Source organism: Eucalyptus grandis, chromosome 8 (genome assembly GCF_016545825.1).
Source record: "Eucalyptus grandis isolate ANBG69807.140 chromosome 8, ASM1654582v1, whole genome shotgun sequence".
NCBI lineage: Eukaryota > Viridiplantae > Streptophyta > Magnoliopsida > Myrtales > Myrtaceae > Eucalyptus > Eucalyptus grandis.
In genome coordinates this window covers 62,153,962-62,174,393 of record NC_052619.1, presented here as the reverse complement: position 1 = coordinate 62,174,393, position 20,432 = coordinate 62,153,962, and the positions used below count along the sequence as shown (strand labels likewise).

General features: G+C 40.8%; 1 pseudogene; it reads right to left on the bottom strand.

The window, feature by feature from the left end:
* Positions 1–587: 587 nt before the first annotated feature.
* Positions 588–11,705, bottom strand: LOC108954307 (annotated as a pseudogene).
* Positions 11,706–20,432: the final 8,727 nt, after the last annotated feature.

Below are 20,432 nucleotides of genomic sequence, written 5' to 3'. Positions count from 1 at the left end.
AGAGTGAATCTATTATAGACGTACCAATTTGAGGCTTTTTGTGGTATTAACCTTAACTCTAACAAATTGTTTATTTCATCAGTCGCCAAATATTATATATTCGGCAAGTCCCACAAGGAATTTCATGGAGACAACTTAAGAGGTAAGTAAGATTACGCATTAGATGACTTAATGAAGCATCATCTGCATGATCCTTTTTCTGGAGTATAATATCTCCTTTAATAATAGCATCCGACAGGGACACCTAGCTGGGCATCTCCTTCGTATCACTGCCGTTCCGGACCTGCTATGGCTTCAACGGATCATCTGATGCCACGCATAAGGAAAAAAAAAGGATGTCCTCCAATGGCTTTTCCCGAAGGTCGATTAGGAGGCATCCCTCGACTGATTCCAGAAATGTCGAGCCTTGCTCTCATCGTCAGGAATCCAGAACACTTTGCATTTCACACAAGGATTAGGGAAGAAAGCATCATCACGAAAGGTCAGGTTCTTTATTAGATGTTATCTTCAGCGGTGTTCGCTTGTGCGAAGTGCGAAATAAGTAATGTTCATTGAATTCTCTGAAAGGAGATATGCAGCAAAGGATTAATTTGCACAGAGAACACCTAATTCTTGATGGATCTGAGAGGCAAGGCTTTTCCACGGTCATTTGCCATACCAGAAAAGGAGCATAATCATCGTCAATGGGTGGCAGGGCCAAGGACCTGTAACTGTGAGGACGCCATGGACGATCCGACTTTCATGATACTCTTGAGTACGGCTGTCCAGAGGTTGATATCGACATCGGCTGTCCAGAGGTTGATATCGACATTGGATGTTACGTTAGCCAAAAGACCCGTCGACATCAAAAGGAGCTCCAACTTCTCAGAAATTCACTACACCAGGGAAACAGGGGTCGGCATATCCGATCAAAGATATACAGGCCCAATAACTCAGCATCCTGAAAAGAGTTTCGTTCCGCTATCGTCCGCCAAAGTATCTAGCTGTCGAGTAAGCATCCTTTACACAAGTGTGGATATAGCATTTCCTCTCAAAACTCAAATTATTACAACAATGCTCGCTATCCCTACATCAAATCACGTAGGCCAGGTGAAAGTACAAGAGGAAATGTCTCAAAAATGCCTCGACGTGGATCACTTTAAGGACAATCTGCAATCGGTGCTTGCATGAGTGTGCTAACTTGAAAATGAGGCACAGACTCTTCGCATTATGGTAAGGTACATACAGGGAGCCTCATTTGCTTGAGAGCTTGAACAGTCGTATGCTTGATCTGTCATATGATTGCATGTAAGGAAGCAAACTGGCGGGTTAAAGAGTTCCTGTCAGCTCGGTGGTGAAGGTTTTCCTTGTCAGCTAAGGCAAGAAAGTGATGGAAAGTATCGCCATTGTGGATGACAGACAAAATGTAAGCTATCAAATGCTCAGTGGGACTGGCATTTCCTACACTGTCACAAGCAGCCACAACATCACGGGAATCACATCCATCGCTATAATCATGTGAACTGCCAATTGACTTCCTTTTATCCAAAAGAATGGAGAGCAAACGTACAAGGTGTGGCAGGCACAACAGGTCGTATATTATGTCAGCACCTAAGCTGTAGAAAAAGAGAAATTGCACCTTCACTGACTGATGAAAAGAGAGAACAACCGGATCTCACAGTAATGCTCAACAGAAGAAGTGTGTTAGTGGAGAAACTACTCACGTTATACTGGTTTCAATCCCTGAAGTACGCTCTCAGATGCACATTCCCAAGGCAGCTGTAAACATTTTATTTGGGACAAGGAAATGATATCAATTCCAGTTATCATTCCTCCAATTTGCACATGGTCAAACTGCATCAGGACACATGATTGCAAAAGATGAATATTTGGATGGACCTCATTCAAAGTCATGCTTTTCTTGAGAAAATCAAATTTTTTAATAAAAAAGGGGTCCACTGCTATCAAGGTAACCAAAGGACAAATGGGGAAGTTGCGCAGAAGGACTACTCTTTTATGCTAAAGGCATTATCATAACAATGTCTTCCTTACCAATGAAAGAAATATCTATCATGAGATCTAAGAGGGAAAACTCTGGGTGTGCGTGTGTGTGAAATATGAAACTAAAAACTTGAAAAATTGCACGCTTAGGGTGGAATCTGCAAGGACAATGACATGATCACTCACAGAATCTGAACATTCTAAGTCACTAGCTCATCATCTTCCATGCTTATGTGATTTATCTTCAAATTAAGCTTCATGTTGCTCAAGGTTAATAGGTCACCATCACTTGATATTACCTGCATGAATATGGTCATTTTCTAAACTGCAACTCATGTATCAACATGAAACCATGTCCAGAGTGTTCAGCCAAGTTTGTATATATGCTGAAGGACAGATCACTCATTTCAAAATCAAATCAACTTTTGATATCTAGCTCATAGGAACAAGAACACTTCCAAGAACCAAGAACAGCGAGAGTTGCTTGCCAAAAGCATAGCGAGTGCAACCGCAGCATATCTACATCTAGTGATTGATGGACTAAGAACAATGCATAATCATATGAAGGTTTGAGTAAAAGAAAAAAACCTAAGCAGAAAGGAGCTTGAAGCTCAAGGAAAGTACCTTGGAAGCTTTCATGTGGGAGACAGATACCAACTAAGCCAAACCCTCAGCCAACCTATGTCCAATATTCTAGTCAGTATCTGAAATCAGTTCTACCGCATGATATATAAAGTTAAAACAGATCAAACTAATCAGATAAAGGGGGAAGGGAATAGAAGGCCAAGTGATTATCTCTTTGGCGTTCCATTATCCATAGACTACTGGATCTGATGAATTAGATTGCTACTACAGAAAATAAAACAATAGGGTTGGCAAAACTTTTATAACGGAGTGTCTATAAGAGAACCAAATCCAACGTGGATGAAGCAAGAAAGTTGAACCCATAACACCAATGTTTATTTGAAAATTCCGATGCACTTTTGACAGATTACTTCAAAACATGTTTTGCTGGAGAACATATTCAGAAAAGAAAGTATGAACTCTGACAAATATAGACTGGCTGGCCAGATAAAGCACCTGATGAGAGAATGGATTGAAAACTAATTTCAGTTGGCACATAAATCCACACAATGCATGAGACAATAAATCATCTGTGATTAGAACCGTCTTCATAAATAATATAATGTTGTGCTCTTTTGCCAAAAGAAAATGAAAAAAGAGAGAGAGAGAGAGAGAATATGCATCCACGCCTAATCTAGTTGAAGAAAACCAAGCAAGCATTCAGTTCTTCAAAAATATACATGAACCAATAGCATACATACCCTGTATCTCCTTCAAGCATGTTGAGTGAACAATGAAGAGGAACCACCAATTTCCTCACCATTGCATCCTCACAACTTGCATCTAGGAAATTATTAGCCAAAGGATTGGATGATGCATACAAAAATATATAACTCGAGTGAGAAAAAATAAAAACTCAAAAAAAGAAAGTTACCACCTGGGAAAAGAAAAGATATATATTTCAAAGCCCTCACATTCCCTTTGACTGCATTTTCATCCTAATGAAAAAAGACTTTGTCATTGGGTAACTTAAGGATTAATATGTACCGGAAGAAACATGACACATTATTCTGTAAGAAAAATTATTAAAGCTCATAAAAACAACAATCAAAACAGAAAAAAATTTCTGTTGTTTGAGAGAGAGAAAAATAAAAAAAAAAAAAAAAAAAAAAAAAAAACAGAGCATAGCACTTCATACGTCTTGTGCAAAAGAAAAAAAAAACTGTCGAGTACAACCACTAAATACAAAGTAGAAACTGCTCACGTATGTGCAACACATAATTGCATACAAACGTGCTATTAACTTCCTAGAAAATAGCAAAAAACACTAAATGCATAACTAAATGAACTTGGCTGTTCTTTAATAAAAAAAACAGAGAAAAACATGACAGAAAACAGCAGTTGAACAATTCCAACAAACTCCTCCTTGGATCGTTGCTGCTGCAAATTCCTATTTTCTCTCTTAAAAGCTCAAATCTTCCAGCTTGAAGTGGTTTTGTAAACATATCTGCAAGTTGATCTTCAGATCTGCAATAGACCAACTTAATTTCACCACTTTGTTGCATCTCACGCATAAAGAAAATTTTGACTTTGAAATGCTTGGTTTTTCTATGGAAAACTGGATTCTGAGATATTGCTAAAGCAGCCTGATTATCCACATTAACTTCAATGCAATCACTAGAATTCAACCACGAATCTTTCATTATCTTTTTCAGCCACAAAACTTGATTTGCAGCTGCAGTAGCTGCTATAAACTCAGCCTCTGCTGTGGGCTGAGCTACAATCTCTTGATTTTTGGAACACCAAGAGAAACAAGTAGAACCAAGACTGAAACAATACCTAGACGTACTTTTCATGTCATCCACTGAACCAGCCCAATCACTATCAGAAAATCCTTGTAAATTAAACTTCTGATCTTTCTTAAACTTCACACCAAAGAACAATGTTCCTTTGAGATATTTCAAGACCATTTTTTATGCAATCAAATGTAACTTACTAGGACTACTCATAAACCTGGATAAAACACTCACAGCAAATAGAATATCTGGTATGATTGCTGTAAGATACATGAGACACCCAATCAGACTTCTATACATAGAAGCATTTTCTGCATATGTTCCATCATTCTTCTGCAGTTTCTCTTTAGCAGTCATAGGAGTGCTTACACTTCGACAATCTTCCAATTGAAACTTCTTTAGAATTCCCTTTATGTATTTTTTTGACAGATGAAGATCTCATATGAAGCCTGTTTGATTTTCAGACCCCAAAAATAAGCCATCTTTCCCAAGTCTGACATCTCAAAAACTGCAAATAGATCTTGCTTCACCTTCTCTATCAATTACATATCATTCCTCGTCACTAATAGATCATCTATATAAAGTAACAGAATTACAACATTGTGATTCACCTTCTTGACATAAAGAGTGAACTCACTTAAGCTTTTTACAAAGCCAAAATCCTGCAAATATCGATCTATCTTCCCATACCAAGCTCTTGGAGCCTGCTTTAGTCCATATAGAGCTTTCCTCAACCTGTATACATTCTCTTCTTGCCCTTTGATACTGAAGCCTTCAAGTTGTTCAACAAAAATCTCCTCCCCAAGCTCTCCATTCATAAATGCATACTTGACATCTAACTGAAATATAGGCCATCCCTTCTCTGCTGCAATAGCTAACAATAACCTTATTGTATCAAGTCATGCAATAGGAGCAAATGTTTCAAAATAGTCTACTCCCTATATTTGTGCATAGCCTTTCACCACCAGTCTAGCTTTGTGTTTATTGACAGAACCATCAGAATTAAGTTTTGTTATGAACACCCACTTAACCCTAATCACATTCTTATCAGATGGTCTGTCAACAAGCTCCCATGTGTGGTTTTTCTAGATCATTGCAATCTCCTCCTGCATTGCTACAATCCACCTCTGATCCTCCTTAGCTTCCACAAAGTTAGATGGTTCGAGTATTATCACATTGCTTCTTTCATAGATTTTAGCAAGTGACCTTGTGCCTCTCACTGGTAAATCATCCACAGTGTCTTCCAATCCATCTATAACTTCATCAACCTTTACATTTGTTGCAGGTTTTTTTTCGAACTGCTGTTGTTCTGCACTCTTTCATTCCATCCAATTCCACTCATCTTCCTCTAGAAAAACAACATCTCTACTTAGAGTCACCTTCCCTGTCATATGGTGAAAAATTCTATAAGCCTTTGATTGGAGATTGTATCCAATGAAGATTCTAAGCTTTGCTTTCTTATCCAGCTTGTTCCTCTTGACCTCAGGAACATGAGTGTAACACAAACACCCAAAAACCTTCAAATTTTTCACGGAAGGTTTAACACCATACCAGACTTCAAAATGTGTTGACCTTTCTAAGGCTTTTGTGGGCAATCTGTTCAACAGGAACACTGCAGTATTAGTTGCTTCAGCCTAGAACTTCTTAGGTAACTTCTTCTCTTGCATCATACATCTAGCCATCTCCATAATGCTTCTGTTTTTCCTCTCACTGACCCCATTATGTTGAGGTGAATGGGAGCAGTGAACTACCGCACAATTCCTACTTGCTCACACTTCAACTTAAACTTGTGAGCAATATACTCAGAACCATTATCGACCTAAGCATTTTAATTTTCTTCCCACTCTGATTCTCAACTAAGGCTTTAAACTTCACAAACACATCAGCAACTTCAGACTTGACTTGCAAAAAATAAATCCAACTCATTTTAGTCATATCATCAGTGAAGGTAATGAAATACCTGTTACCATTGAGAGAAGACTCGGACATAAGTCCACATAGATCTGTGTGGAATAATTGCAACTTCTCACATGCTCTCCAGCCTCCTCATTTGAAAGGAAATCTGACTTGCTTGCTAAGAAGACAAGTTCTGCACTATGGAAATTCCTCCTTCAAACTTGGCAAGTCATCTACCAAGCTATTTCTCTGCATAAACGACATGCTTTTCTTGTGAACATGCCCAAGTCTTTTATGCCATAGCTCTGCATTTTCTTCTTTGCACTTTAAAGTCATTTGTTGCATCTCTTGTGGCTTGAATATGAAACTCTTGTCCCTCATTGGGATTCTTAGCACTTCTTTGCTATCTGCATTATTAATAAGACATTCATTCCCTTCGAACTTCACTTTATAGCACTTCTTAACTAATTGACCAACACTTAACAAATTATGGTCAATGTTTGGCACAAAAAGAACATCATTGAGCAGCTTCACCTCCTGATTTCCTTCAATAGCCACTGTACCCTTCCCTTGCACTTCGATATAATGTCTGTTGCCAATTCTAACTCTAGACTTGACTGACCTGTCTAGACTCCTAAACAGCTTTGAATTGCCAGTCATATGATTGGTACAGCCACTATCCACCAGCCATGCATCATTCCCAACAGAAGATTCAGAAGGAAAAAAAAAACTACAAACAAGTGCTCTTCCTTAGTTTCATTCACTGCTACCTATGCTTTTCCTGCTTGCTGGTAATTTTTTTTCTTTGCGAGATGGCTTCCATGTGACCCAACTTGTGACATCTTACGCATTTAGCATCGAGCTTTTCTCCAACATCTAAAAAGCGATGATTAGTTCCACCACGGTATTGACAAGGCTTTTTGTTCATCTTCCATTTGCTAGACCCACCAGAATTTCCTTCTTTTGCTACAAACTTGGAGTCACTAGCATTTTCTCTAGACTGAATCCATTTCTTCCCTTTGCCTCCATCATTTGACTTCACTTTAGCTTGCAGCGCACCCTCTACAAACTCTTCTCTTCTCATCAGTCTTCTGTGCTCTTATGCCTGCAGAGCATTTAACAATTCTGCAAGCTTTATATTAGCTAAGTCTCTTATATTTTCCAGAGAAGTTATGGTGGCTTCGAACTTCTCTGGAAGAGACACCAAGATCTTCTGAACAAGCCTTTCATCCTTCAAGTCATTCCCTAAAACTCTGATTTTTTCAGCTATCACAACTAGCCTATAAGAGTACTCCTTCACTGACTCTAAATCCTTCATCTGCTATCTCTCAAACTCCCTCAAGAGATTCAGCACCTTCATGCCTCTTATCTTCTCATCTCCCTCGTATTCATCCTTCAAGAAATCCCATATTGCCTTTGCAGAATCACATCTCATAATCCTTGTGAAGACTGAAGATAGTGGGTGAAATAGCAGCATACAAGCAAGACTTTGCCTTGGCCTTCCTTGTGATTCTCTCTTTATGGTACTTTATCTGATTCAAGGTCGGATTGTCTGGAAGTGGAGCAACCTCATAATCATTCTCCACAGCCTCCCATAAATCATGACCCTCCAAGAATGCCGTCATCTTGACAGCCCAAGCTTGATAATTTTCCCCAGTAAAGACTGGAGCAGCCATTGCAAAGAATCCACTCGATCCTACCTCCATCAGCTTTTTCTTTGCAGATTGGAAGCAATCCTCACCCACTTACCCTCACTTCACAGTCCCTTAAGATCCCACAAACGCTCTAATACCAATGTTAAAGCTCATAAAAACAACAATCAAAACAGAAAAAACTTCTGTTGTTTAAGAGAGAGGAAAGATATTTAAAAAAAACATAGCATAGCACTTCATATGTCTTGTGCAAAAGAAAAAAAACTATCGAGTACAACCACTAAATACAAAGTAGAAACTGCTCACGTACGTGCAACACATAACTGCACACAAACATGCTATTAACTTCCTAGAAAATAGCAAAAAACACTAAATGCATAACTAAATGAACTTTGCTGTTTTTTAATAAAAAAAAAAATAGAGGAAAACAGAGGAAAACATGATAGAAAACAGCAGCTGAACAATTCCAACAAAATTGACAATGAGGAGCTTTACCTTTAAAGAAACCACAAACTTGATGTACGGTTCATACATTTCATCTAGCACATCATCACGATTACACTCAGTTTCCAATATGAGCTTCTTCAAGAAGTTTTTCAAGTGGAGCATGACATTTGCCAATCTGCAACAACACACAGCCTGTTCAAAGAATTCTGCAGTGACAGTACTTCACTAGCAAAAATAGATGGCAATGAACCTAGTGCTCAAGAACCAATACATGAGCTAGTATTACTAAACTAGAGCAACAACTCCAATTGTAGCAACATGGAAAATAACTTCCACAGAAGCATATAATCATTTTGGCTAATCTATATGGTGTCAACGAGTAAAAGAACATTCACTTAGTAGATAAGACACAGAGGAAACATAAAGGATTTTTTTTTCCAGATATTTCCTAAACCAACATCAACATGTGACCAGAACTTAAAGACACTAGAGTTGAGACATCTTTTTTCCTGTTTCGTTTTGGGTTCTCAAGTTTGGGAAAAGCTCTCAATCAAGACTTACAGCTTTACTGATGCAATGATCCCACACGAACCTCTGAACACTTACTGTCACGGACCCACCACCAAGTGATCTGGGTTTCAAATAGAATGCAGAGAGATTTTAACTCGCAGAGACCAAATGGAGGCTCGCAGTTCGCCTCTCCATTTGCTCAAGAAATATTTCTTCTCACCTCTTTCTCTGCAACACCTCAACCGGAGTTACAAGTAGGAGGAGGAGGGAGGGGAGCCGGCGAGAAGCGGAAGATGGGTTTGGATCGGTTTTTGGGTTTTCGGTCAGCTTGAGAATGAAGATATATCAAATCTAATTATTTAGGCACAAGAAATCTGAAGTTCATCCCAAATTCATGAACACAGGTAAAAACTTCTACCAATGTATCCTTTATTTATTTTCATTTTTAGATACATAATATAACTCCAAATAAACTCATCTCTTTTTAGAAGAATGAGAGCATTTAAGTGATATGCCTAAGCCAATTTGCAAAAGGTTTGTCTTCTCTTATTTCTCATTCGGCAAATCTGGAAATGTTCTCCTTCTCTTTCCTTTTCCATGATGCAACTAGTTTGTAAGAAGAGTGCCCTAATTCTGAATATAAATTGGAAGGGCACTTTATTAGTTTATGGCCTCCAATTAATAGTGATCAAGGTCAGTCAATGAGACAATAGGGATACACTTTGTTACAGTGCCTTTGTACTTTCAGCTATTGGACTCTCATCATTTAAGGTGCAGCATTCCACTGCCTATATTTATTTTGACACGGTTGAATGATCCATTCTTGAGAAGCTATGGCACTGTTTGGTAACCATCCAAACAGTGCCTGATTTTAATTTTTTGTTCCCGGTATCAGTTTGATTGCATGTGGTAAAATTTTTGTTTGTAGGAATAAATTTCTATTTTTTTTTTCAGAAATAGATTTGGAACAGAATCAAGAAAAAAAATTATTCATGTTCCGGGAACAAATCTAAGAATTAAAACCAACTCTTCTTCTTCAATTTTCTCTTCTTCTTTTCTTCATCGACCACCATCTCGTAGTTGTTGTCCGCTACCGTCGCCGACAACCGATCTGGCGAGGTCGCCGGAGGCAAGCCCTGCCCACCGGTGAGGCTCAACTTTGCCCGATTTGGTGAAACCGAGCCTCGCCGGTGGCTAGGTGGGCCTCACCGAGTTGGGCGAGGCTTGCTTGGCCCCGACGGGGCTAGCCCAGCCCCGCCGGTGGCCAGGTGGGCCTTGCCCAGCCCTAGGGAGGCTCGCTCAGCCCCATTGGTGGCTAGGCGAGCCTCGCCTAGCCCCGGTGAGGCCGGCTTAGCTAACAGCGAGGCTAGGCAGCCTTGCCAACTGCCGGTGAGACTCGGCCGATGAGGGCCGGCCTCGTCGATGACCAGCCACTAGAAGAAGAAGAACATGAGAGAGAAAGGGAAAAAAAGAAAATGAAAAAAAGAAAAAAAATATATTTAAAAATTAAAATAAATTGATTTGGAACAGAATCAATGAACACGGTACCAAACACAATTCTATTCTAGACATGCCTAGAATTTGTTCCCGAGAACATAATAAAAAAGAATCATTTTTATTAGAATCTGTTTCTAAACAGAATCGTTACCAAACACGCCTTATATAACCATAGCTGGTAGTCAAATTATACTACTATTGGATATTATATTGCTAAGGTCCCTCTTATGTTTGTTTAACTCGTCATCTTGCTTCTCTTTTGTCCTCTTTACTTTCTCGTAAACATGCCATTTCTTTGCAATTATTCATGAAAACCTCTTTGGAGAAAATGTTGCATCAAATAAGCCAACATCACTTCTCGACTGTGCTATGATAAGAATCATACTGAATAAGCAACATTGATGCCTCACTGGTGCTGCCATTTACTTGTGAAATTGGCCTAAAGAAAGCTCTCTTTTTAGGAGACAACTTGTGTGCTTTTGAGTATCATATGACCAGTGAAAGTGTCCACCCAAGTTGATCAATCCACACTCTATGACAATGAACTTGCATTTTGTGCATTCATTGAAATTTGTATTGCAATGTCTCTGTATTTTCATAATGCTTTTCAAGCTTTTGAAAATATATTTGGAAGATTTTGATTATGGATTCCGATTGTTGCAATTCTGATTATGAGCTAATTGATTTAGTGAATAGGAAAGTTGATATTTTTTGTATATTATTTCCTATTCTTTCTTTCATTCTTACACTATAAGTTGGAGCAATGTACTTGTGTACAATATATGAATATACAAAGAAATTCTCCATTTTCCCTTTTATTTTCTGTCACCATTTTAGACAAATGATGCTCAAATGCCGGTTATGCTCATCAGGTTTATCTGTGCTCACCGGTGATGTCATTTTTGCAGAGTTCAATAGGGATTACAGGCATCAATTTTATTCAAATGCATTGAGGATGCCCACTTCTCTCGTTTTTCCCAGGACCTTGAAAATGAAAGATCCAACCGCTACCAGGGGTTACCAGTAACAGAATATAGAACCAGTGCTGATGTTTTTAGGACAATGGAGTCGTGGCGGTGCAATTTGATTCGTATGGAAATGTCAAATTCATTCGCAAACCCCAACAAATGAAAGATGCTTAATCAAAGGACTGTGGTTTCACGGCCAACAGTTTTTATTGCTGGAGGGAAGTGTAGAGCAATTTTGGCTTTCAAGCAAGTATGGACCATAGCCTCCGCCGAAATGGTCTCCTTCCTCACTCGCCCGAAACAGAGCGCGATTGGGTCGGCTTCTTCTCTGGCTGAAATGGGAGCTCTCGTCCTTTCCACCAGCGACCCTGTTTTGAAGTTCCGAGCTTTCCCATCTCGCGTATTGCAAAACTGGATTAGACATTAAAAAAGATCTCCGAGCATGGATTTATGACTTCACCGCCCAGGTTCACCACAACCACCTTTGTCGTCTCGAAAAGCCGCCAATACAATCCCACCTCCTCTCCAACCCATGTTGTTTCATGGCCCTGCTCTGTCCCTCGCTCGTCCCCCTTCTCCGCCTCTCACCTCTCTCGTTATACCGTCCTTCTCCATCGCACCCTCATCCATCCTCTCTGCCTAGTTGTTGCTGCAGTCAAGAGGGCGAGGTGGCGACAAGACAAGCCCTCGATCTGGGGCTTAGATCGAGCATGAAACTCAAATTTTGACTCGTCCATGCTCGATCCTTGCCCTCGGGTCTTCCTCAGCTTGGTAGCGCTTGAGGTCGGCCGGAGATGAGATCGGGGCTGTGCGTGACAGAGGTCGAAGGTGATTCCAGTAGATAGGTCGATTGAGAAGAGTAGATCTGTCACCTCCATATGAAGAGTCAACGGAGCATAATTAGAGTCTCATAAAGAAGAAGAGTGACAATGGGAATAGAGTGAGACCGTGGCCCATAAATTCTGAAACATCTCCCTCTCTCTCTGGTTCGATTGTACCAGGTAAAACAACCACGCCTTCCATTGCTCCCAGATTTGAGAAGCCAAACTCACACTTGGGAGATCAAAAGCTTTACCAAGACAATGTCAGAAAAAAGGGGAGCACCGCCTCTCTCTCTCTCTCTCTCTCTCTCTCTCTCTCTGGATTTTTTCAGATTTCTCTCCCTTTCTCTGCTGCACCAGAATTTCTCCCTCTCTCCAGAATTTTCTCTCCCCCCTCTCTCCAGATTTTTCTCACCGACTTGTACACCCTATAAATAGGGGTTCTTGCCCCTTGTGTGTGTGTGTGAAAAGTATGAGGAGTGGGTGATGTGAGTGGAGTGTGTACGTGAGTGTGTGAGTGGGTGGAGTAGGTGGCGTGAAGTATAGAGAAATAGAGAGTAAGTGGGTGTGTGAGAGAGTTGTGTCCGTGTGAGGTTTGTGAGGGAGTGGGTAAGCAAGTACAATTAGTTGTTGTGAGAGGATGATAAAATAGAGAGTTGTAATATTGGTTTATAATAAAAGTAATTATTTTATTTGTATATCCACTTGCTTCTCAACAAGTGGTATTAGAGCAGGTCATCAGAGGCCGTGCGAAGACAGTGGTCGGGGACCATTGTAAGTGAGCAAGGCGGTCGGGGATCGTCGAGCCAAGGAGCGAAGAAGCGAAGGACGTAGGAGTTCTGCCAGTGCACAATCTGGGATTGTGAAGTCGGTTGGTTTGGGACCAGACTTACTTGGTATAGTGCGGGGCATTATACTCAAGTCACGATGGCGGATTTCTTGAGTTCGGTAAGTGGCATCGAGAAGCTCAATAATTCAAATTATAATAATTGGAGTACCCGCATACAATATTACTTGCTAGGACAAGATTTGTGGGATATTGTTGGCGGGAGCAACACCACCCCACCCACGAATGATAGCGAATTAAGAAAATGGAATATAAAATCGAGTAAGGCTCTTTATGTGCTTGCCGTGACTGTTGAAGATGAATTACTGCAACACATAAAGAGTGCGACGACCCCGAATGAGGCCTGGGATAACTTGGCGACGCTGTTTGCAAGGACAAACGATGCCAAGTTACAATGCCTGGAGAACGAGCTCCTCTCAATCTCGCAACAAAATATGACGGTGAGTCAATACTTTTCTAAAGTTAAATCTATTTGCGAAGAAATTTCAAAATTAGATCCTGAGAATGCCATCCCTGAGACAAGAATGAGAAGAATCATAATTCACGGGTTAAGGCCGGAATATACTGGTATTGTTACGGCCACTCGTGGATGGGCAAATAAGCCAACTCTAACAGAGTTGGAGAATATATAGGCCAACCAAAAAGCCTTAGATAAACAAATTTCTAAGGTCTCAATTAAGGAGGATGAAAATGCCCTCTTTAGTAATAAAAGAGGGTTCAAGGGCCAAAATAGAAATAGAGCAAGTGCAAGAGATGGCAAACCGTGGAAAAGTCATGGAGAATGGCAAAAGCGAATAGAAGGAACTCGACCTCGGCTAGGGGGAGCTCATCCAGACCGAAAATGAAGAAAAGAAGAATAGAAGGCATAATGGACGATGTTACACGTGTGGCAAAGTAGGTCACTTTGCCAGGGATTGTCGATCCAAAAGAGTTGAAGGAAATGTCGCAGCATCCAAGGAAAATGATAGCGAAGAAGAGTGGGATTTCCAAGCATCCTTTGCAATGGAGGAACGAGAAGATGCGATGGCCCTCATCACGGTAAGTGATAAATTGATTGATTATGAAGAAGATTGGATAGTTGACTCGGGGTGCTCAAATCACATGACCGGAGATCAAGGCAAGCTATCAAACATGTGCGAGTACAAAGGTGGACGAGTAGTTGTCACCACAGACAACTCAAGGTTGCCGATTACCCATGTGGGCCAAACAATGATGACACCCCGATTCAGTTCGCATCAAGTCGAACTGAAAAATGTGTACCATGTGCCAGGAATGAAGAAGAATCTATTGTATGTGGCACAACTTTGAGACTCGAGGCAATTATGTGGTGTTTGGTCCTAGAGACGTTAGGGTGTACCGCAATTTGAAACCAACTGGTACACCAATCATGGAGGGCGTTGATTAGAGTCCGTCTACGTGATGTCGGCTCGGACGGCATACGTGGACAAAACTCGAAAGAGTGAAACACCTGATTTGTGGCATGCACGGCTTGGGCACGTGAGCTATCATAAATTAAAGGTGATGATGAAGAAAGGTATGCTAAAAGGTCTCCCCCACTTGGAAGTCCAAGAAGATGCCATCTGTGCTGGATGCCAGTATGGAGAGGCACATCAGCTTCCATATGAAGAGTCCAAATTCAAAGCTAAGATGCCTCTCGAGCTTGTCCACTCAGATGTATTTGAACCAGTGAAGCAACCGTCAGTCAGAGGATCAAAGTACATGATAACATTCATCGACGATTTCTCCAGGTACATCTGGGTCGACTTCATGAAAGAAAAATCCGAAGCATTAAACAAATTTAAGGAGTTTAAAGCAAAAGTAGAATATGAAGTAGGCAAGAAAATACTATGCCTTCGCACAGATAATGGGGGAGAATACACATCATATGATTTTACAAAATTTCTTCAAGAATGGAAGATACGTCGACAATTTACTTGCCCAAATACGCCACAACAAAATGGAGTTGCCGAAAGAAAGAATCGGCATTTGGCGAAGACATGCAGGAGTATGTTGCATGCGAAGAGTGTTCCACCCAAGTTTTGGGCTGAGTGTATGAAGACGGCAGCGCACGTGATCAATAGACTACCTCAAGCAAGGCTTGGCTTTACGTCACCTTATGAGAAGTTGTGGAATCGCAAGCCCACGGTAAGTCACTTTAGAATATTTGGGTGTGTATGTTATGCATTCGTGCCAGACCATCTTCATAACAAGTTCGATAAGAAGGTAGTTCGCTACATATTCGTGGGCTACGATGATCAAAGAAAATGATGGAAGTGTTGTGACCCTACAACAGGGAGGTGTTACACTACCATAAATGTGGTGTTCGACGAACTATCATCTTGGTGGACATCACAACCTAATTCAAAACAAGTTGAAGAAGAGATTCGTGAAGGCATGGAAGAAAATGACAAGATTGATAAGGGCTAGCCAATTGAAGAAGGAAATGATAATGTAATTGGAAGAAAAGAAGTCAAAGCACAGTCACCAGAAAAATCAAAGAGCCAATGGCGAACTGGTGTACATCCAAGAACTACAGAAGAGTTCCGACCAAGTCAGATGGAAGAACCTGAAGAGGAGGAATCTCAACTAAGAAGATCAACAAGACAAAGAAGACCAAATCCCAAATATGCAAATGCAGCGCTGACCGAAGATGTCGGAGTAGTCGAGCCGTCCACATATGAGGAAGCTTCGCAAGACATGGAATGGAGGAAAGCCATGGAGGAAGAGATACAAGCACTAAGAAAGAACGAAACATGGGACCTAGTACCGAGACCTAAAGAGGTACGTCCTATATCTTGCAAATGGGTCTATAAACTTAAACTCGACCAGATGGGTCGATAGCAAGATATAAGGCACGACTAGTTGCTCAAGGATTCTCTCAAAAATATGGCTTAGATTATGATGAGACCTTTAATCCAATGGCAAAGATTACTACAGTTCGAGTCTTACTAGCACTTGCAGCAAGCAAGTCGTGGAAACTATGGCAAATGGATGTGAAAAATGCATTTTTACATGGAGAACTAGATCGAGATATATACATAGAGCAACCAGATGGTTTCAAAAGTAAGTTTCATCCAGATTATGTTTGTAAGTTAAAGAAAGCCCTCTATGGCTTAAAACAAGCCCCGAGAGCATGGTATTGGAAGATTGCTGAATTTCTGGTGCAAAGTGGCTACTTTGTAGCCCCAGCAGACTCGAGCTTGTTTGTAAAGGCAGAAGATGGCAAGCTTGCAATAGTATTAATTTACGTGGATAATCTAATCATCACTGGAGATAATGAAAAGGAAATATGCCAAATCAGAACCAACCTCTCAGTGCGGTTCCAGATGAAAGAGCTTGGAGAATTAAAACATTTCCTGGGACTCGAGATTGAGAAGACCAATGAAGGATTATTCCTATGTCAGCAGAAGTATGCACGAGACCTCCTAGACAAGTTCGGGATGCTTGATTGCAAACCTATTTCTACTCCGATTGATGGAAATGTAAAGTTATGTGCAATTGAAGGACGAGAATTGGAAGACTCAACTATGTACATGCAATTGGTGGGTAGCCTTATTTACCTAACCATAACACGGCCTGATATTGCCTTTGCAGTGGGAGTAGCAAGCCGATTCATGGAGAAGCCGCGAATACCCCACTTAGATGCAGTCAGGCGCGTACTAAGGTATGTAAAGGGTACATTTGATTTTGGGCTTCTGTATAGGAAAGAAGCATCATGTGAAGTTGTAGGCCATTGCGATGCTGACTTTGCCGAAGATCGTGACACGCGACATCAACTACTGGATATATGTTTAGCCTCGGATCAGCAATAGTGTCATGGTGTAGCAAAAGACAGGCAATTGTGTCACTATCTACAACATAAGCTGAGTATAGAGTAGCAGCAATGCCAGCACAAGAAAGTACATGGTTGGTATAGCTAATGGAGGATCTCCATCAACCAATAAATCAACCTACATGGATATATTGTGATAATCTGTCAGCTAAGCTTAGCGGAGAATCCAGTTTTCCATGCGAGGACCAAGCATGTAGAAGTGCACTATCATTTCCTACGAGAAAAAGTATTACAAGACGAGATAAAGATAGAGTATGTCAAAACAGATGATCAAGTTGCAGATATCTTCACCAAAGGTCTTGGAGCTGTAAAATTCGAAGAGTTTCGAAGGCAACTTGATATGACCACGATGTCCATGCTAAGAGAGAGTAGTCGGTGAGGGGGAGTGTCAGAAAAAAGGAGAGCACCGCCTCTCTCTCTCTCTCTCTCTGGATTTTTCCAGATTTCTCTCCCTTTCTCTGCTGCACCAGAATTTTCTCCCTCTCTCCAGATTTTTCTCACCGACTTTTACACCCTATAAATAGGGGTTCTTGCCCCTTGTGTGTGTGTGAAAAGTGTGAGGAGTGGGTGATGTGAGTGGAGTGTGTACGTGAGTGTGTGAATGGGTGGAGTAGGTGGCGTGAAGTATAGAGAAATAGAGAGTAAGTGGGTGTGTGAGAGAGTTGTCTCTGTGTGAGGTTTGTGAGGGAGTGGGTAAGCAAGTACAATGAGTTGTTGTGAGAGGATGATAAAATAGAGAATTGTAATATTGGTTTATAATAAAAGTAATTATTTTATTTGTATATCCACTTGCTTCTCAACAGACAATTGGAGAGAGACAATGGACCAGAGGAAGGAAGGTCCAGAGGGATAGTCCTCCTCCTCACGCTCCACGGTCTGATCGAGTGCTACACGCTTGGAGAGGAAGCCACCGGTCACCGCCAGCCTCCCGCTTGAGGCCCAACGTGCTCGATTCACTTCTCCCTTTCATCAATCAAATTCCGGTTCAATTGTTAATACCCTCCTTCTTTATTGTTTAATATTTCCTTTTCTCGTTTCTCTTCCTTTTTCCTTCTTTTCTGCTTTTTTTTTTTTTTTTTTTTCCATTGTTGCCGGCAAGCTTTGCCAGAGCTCGCCAGCCACTGCAGATGTGGGCGAGGGGCATGAGGCCATGGGCGACGGGACACATACACTTGAGCATTGGCTGTCCATTGACTGAATTCAACTCTGGACTTCATGCTCCGATCACGTTAGGCAAAAAGGCCGAGAAGAAGTACTTTACCTATAATATTCCGTCAACCTGATTTTGACATCAAGAAGAGCATTCACTATTCAGAAATTTACGCTACCGTAAAATATACCAGCATCTGACTCGTCATCCTGAAAAATGTTCTGTTGCTGCTATTGTCCTGCAAAGTATCGCGATGTCAAGAAAGCATTTGCAAACAAGAGCTTGTGCCCTGTTTTAAAGTTAGCACATTCATGCAGGCACAGATTGCACATTGTCCTGATAGAGATATACGTCAGGGGAATATTCCCAGACATCCAGCCTCATTTGCTCAAGAGCCTGAACAGTTGTATGCTCGATCTATTGTATGATTGCATGTAAGGAAGCAAACTGGGGGGTTGAAGAGTTCTGGTCAGGTCAGCAATGGCAAGGTTTGCCTCGTCAGCTAAAGCAAGAAAACAATCGAATGTATTGGCATTGCAGATGACAGAGGAAATGTATGCAAACGGATGCTTGGTGGGACTGGCATTTCGTGCATTGTCGCAAGCTGCCTCGAAATCCTGTGACTTGCAATTATCACTGTAATCATGTGAACCGTCAATTGCACCATCGCAAGCTGCTCTTGGGAATCGGGAAGATGACTTCGATTTATTTTAAAAGAACGTAGAGCAACGCACAAGGTGTGGCAGGCACAACGGGTCGCATATCACGTCAGCACCTAAACTGTTGAAAAAGAGAAATTATGCCTTCGCTGTCTGATTACATCCATTTTCAATCCCTGAAGTTCACTCTCAGATGCACATTCCCAAGGCAGGTGTAAACATTTTACCTGGGGTGAGGAAATTATATCAATTTCAGTTATTCCTCCAATTTGTGCATGGTCAAAGTGCATCATGATCCACATGATTGCAGAAGATGAATATTGTTCGGATGGACCTCATTCAAAGTCATGCTTTTCTTGTGAAAATCAATTTTTTCAATGGATTTTCACAAGAAAAGGACAAACCTCACTGCCATCGAAGCAACCAAAGGACTAATGGGGGAAGCCGTGCAGCAGAACTACAAAAGGCATTATCATAACAATGTCTACCATACCAACGAAAGAAATATCTATCGTGGGATCAAATAAGGAAAACCGTGGTGCATGTGTGTGAAATATGAAACTAAAAACTTGAAAAAGTGGGCGCTTAGGTTGGAATGTGCAAGGACAATGACACGATCACTCACAGAATCTGCACTTTCTGAAGACACTGGCTCATCATCTTCCATGCTAAATTGATTCATCTTCAAATTAAGCTTCATGTTGCTTAAAGCTGATAGGTCGCCATCACTTAATATTACCTGCATGAATGGTCAATTTCAAAACTGCTACTCTCATTTATCATCATGAAACTATGTCCAGCATGAAACTATAATCACTAGCTTCACAACTAAATCAGCTTTTGTTATCCAGCTCATAGGAGCAAGAACAATTCCTAGAACCAAGTGTAGCAAAAGAGCTGCTTGCCAAAACCATAGCAAGCGCAACCCTAGCATAGCTACATATAAATGATGGAATAAGAACAACGCATAAACATATGAAGGTTTGAGTAAAATAATAAAACCTAAGCAGAAAGGAGCTTGAAGCCCAGGGACAGTAACTTGGAAGCTCTCACGTGGGAGAGACAGACACCAACTAAGCCAACCCCTGAGCCAACCTATGTCCAATATTCTAGTCAGTACCTGAAATCAGTTCCATGCATGATAGATGAAGATAAAACAGATCGAACTAATCAGACAAGGGGGAAGGGAATAGAAGGCCAAGTGATTATCTCTGTGGTGTTCCAATGAACTACTGGATCTGATGAATCAGATTGCTACTACAGAAGATATAACAATAGGTTTGGTAAAACTTATAACGGAATGTCTATAAGAGAATCAAATCTAACAACGTGGATCAAGCAAGAAAATTGAACCCATAACACCAATGTTTATTTGAAAATTCCGATGCACTTTTGACAGCTTACTAAAACATGTTTTGCGGGAGAACATATCAGGAAAGGAAAGTATGAACAATGACAAAAATAGACTGGCTGGCCAGATCGAGCACCCGATGAGGGAATGGACTAAAAGCTAATTTCAGTCGGCACATAAATCCACACAATTCATGAGACAATTAATTATCTTCAAAACCGTCTCCATATCTAATATAAAATTTTCCTCTTGCCCAAATAAAAAAGTATACATCTACTGTTGGAGGTTTGTTTGTCAAAATAAACTGAATGTTTTTTCTGGTCCCACATAGGAAAAGTGGGAGGGAGTGGACCAATTTAAAAATAAGATATTTCCTTTTTATAGTTAAAGGAATGGTTAGGTGGGGCTAGACCCCACTGTACCCATGGGCGGGTGCGCGATGTTAGAGCACTTAGCGGTTTA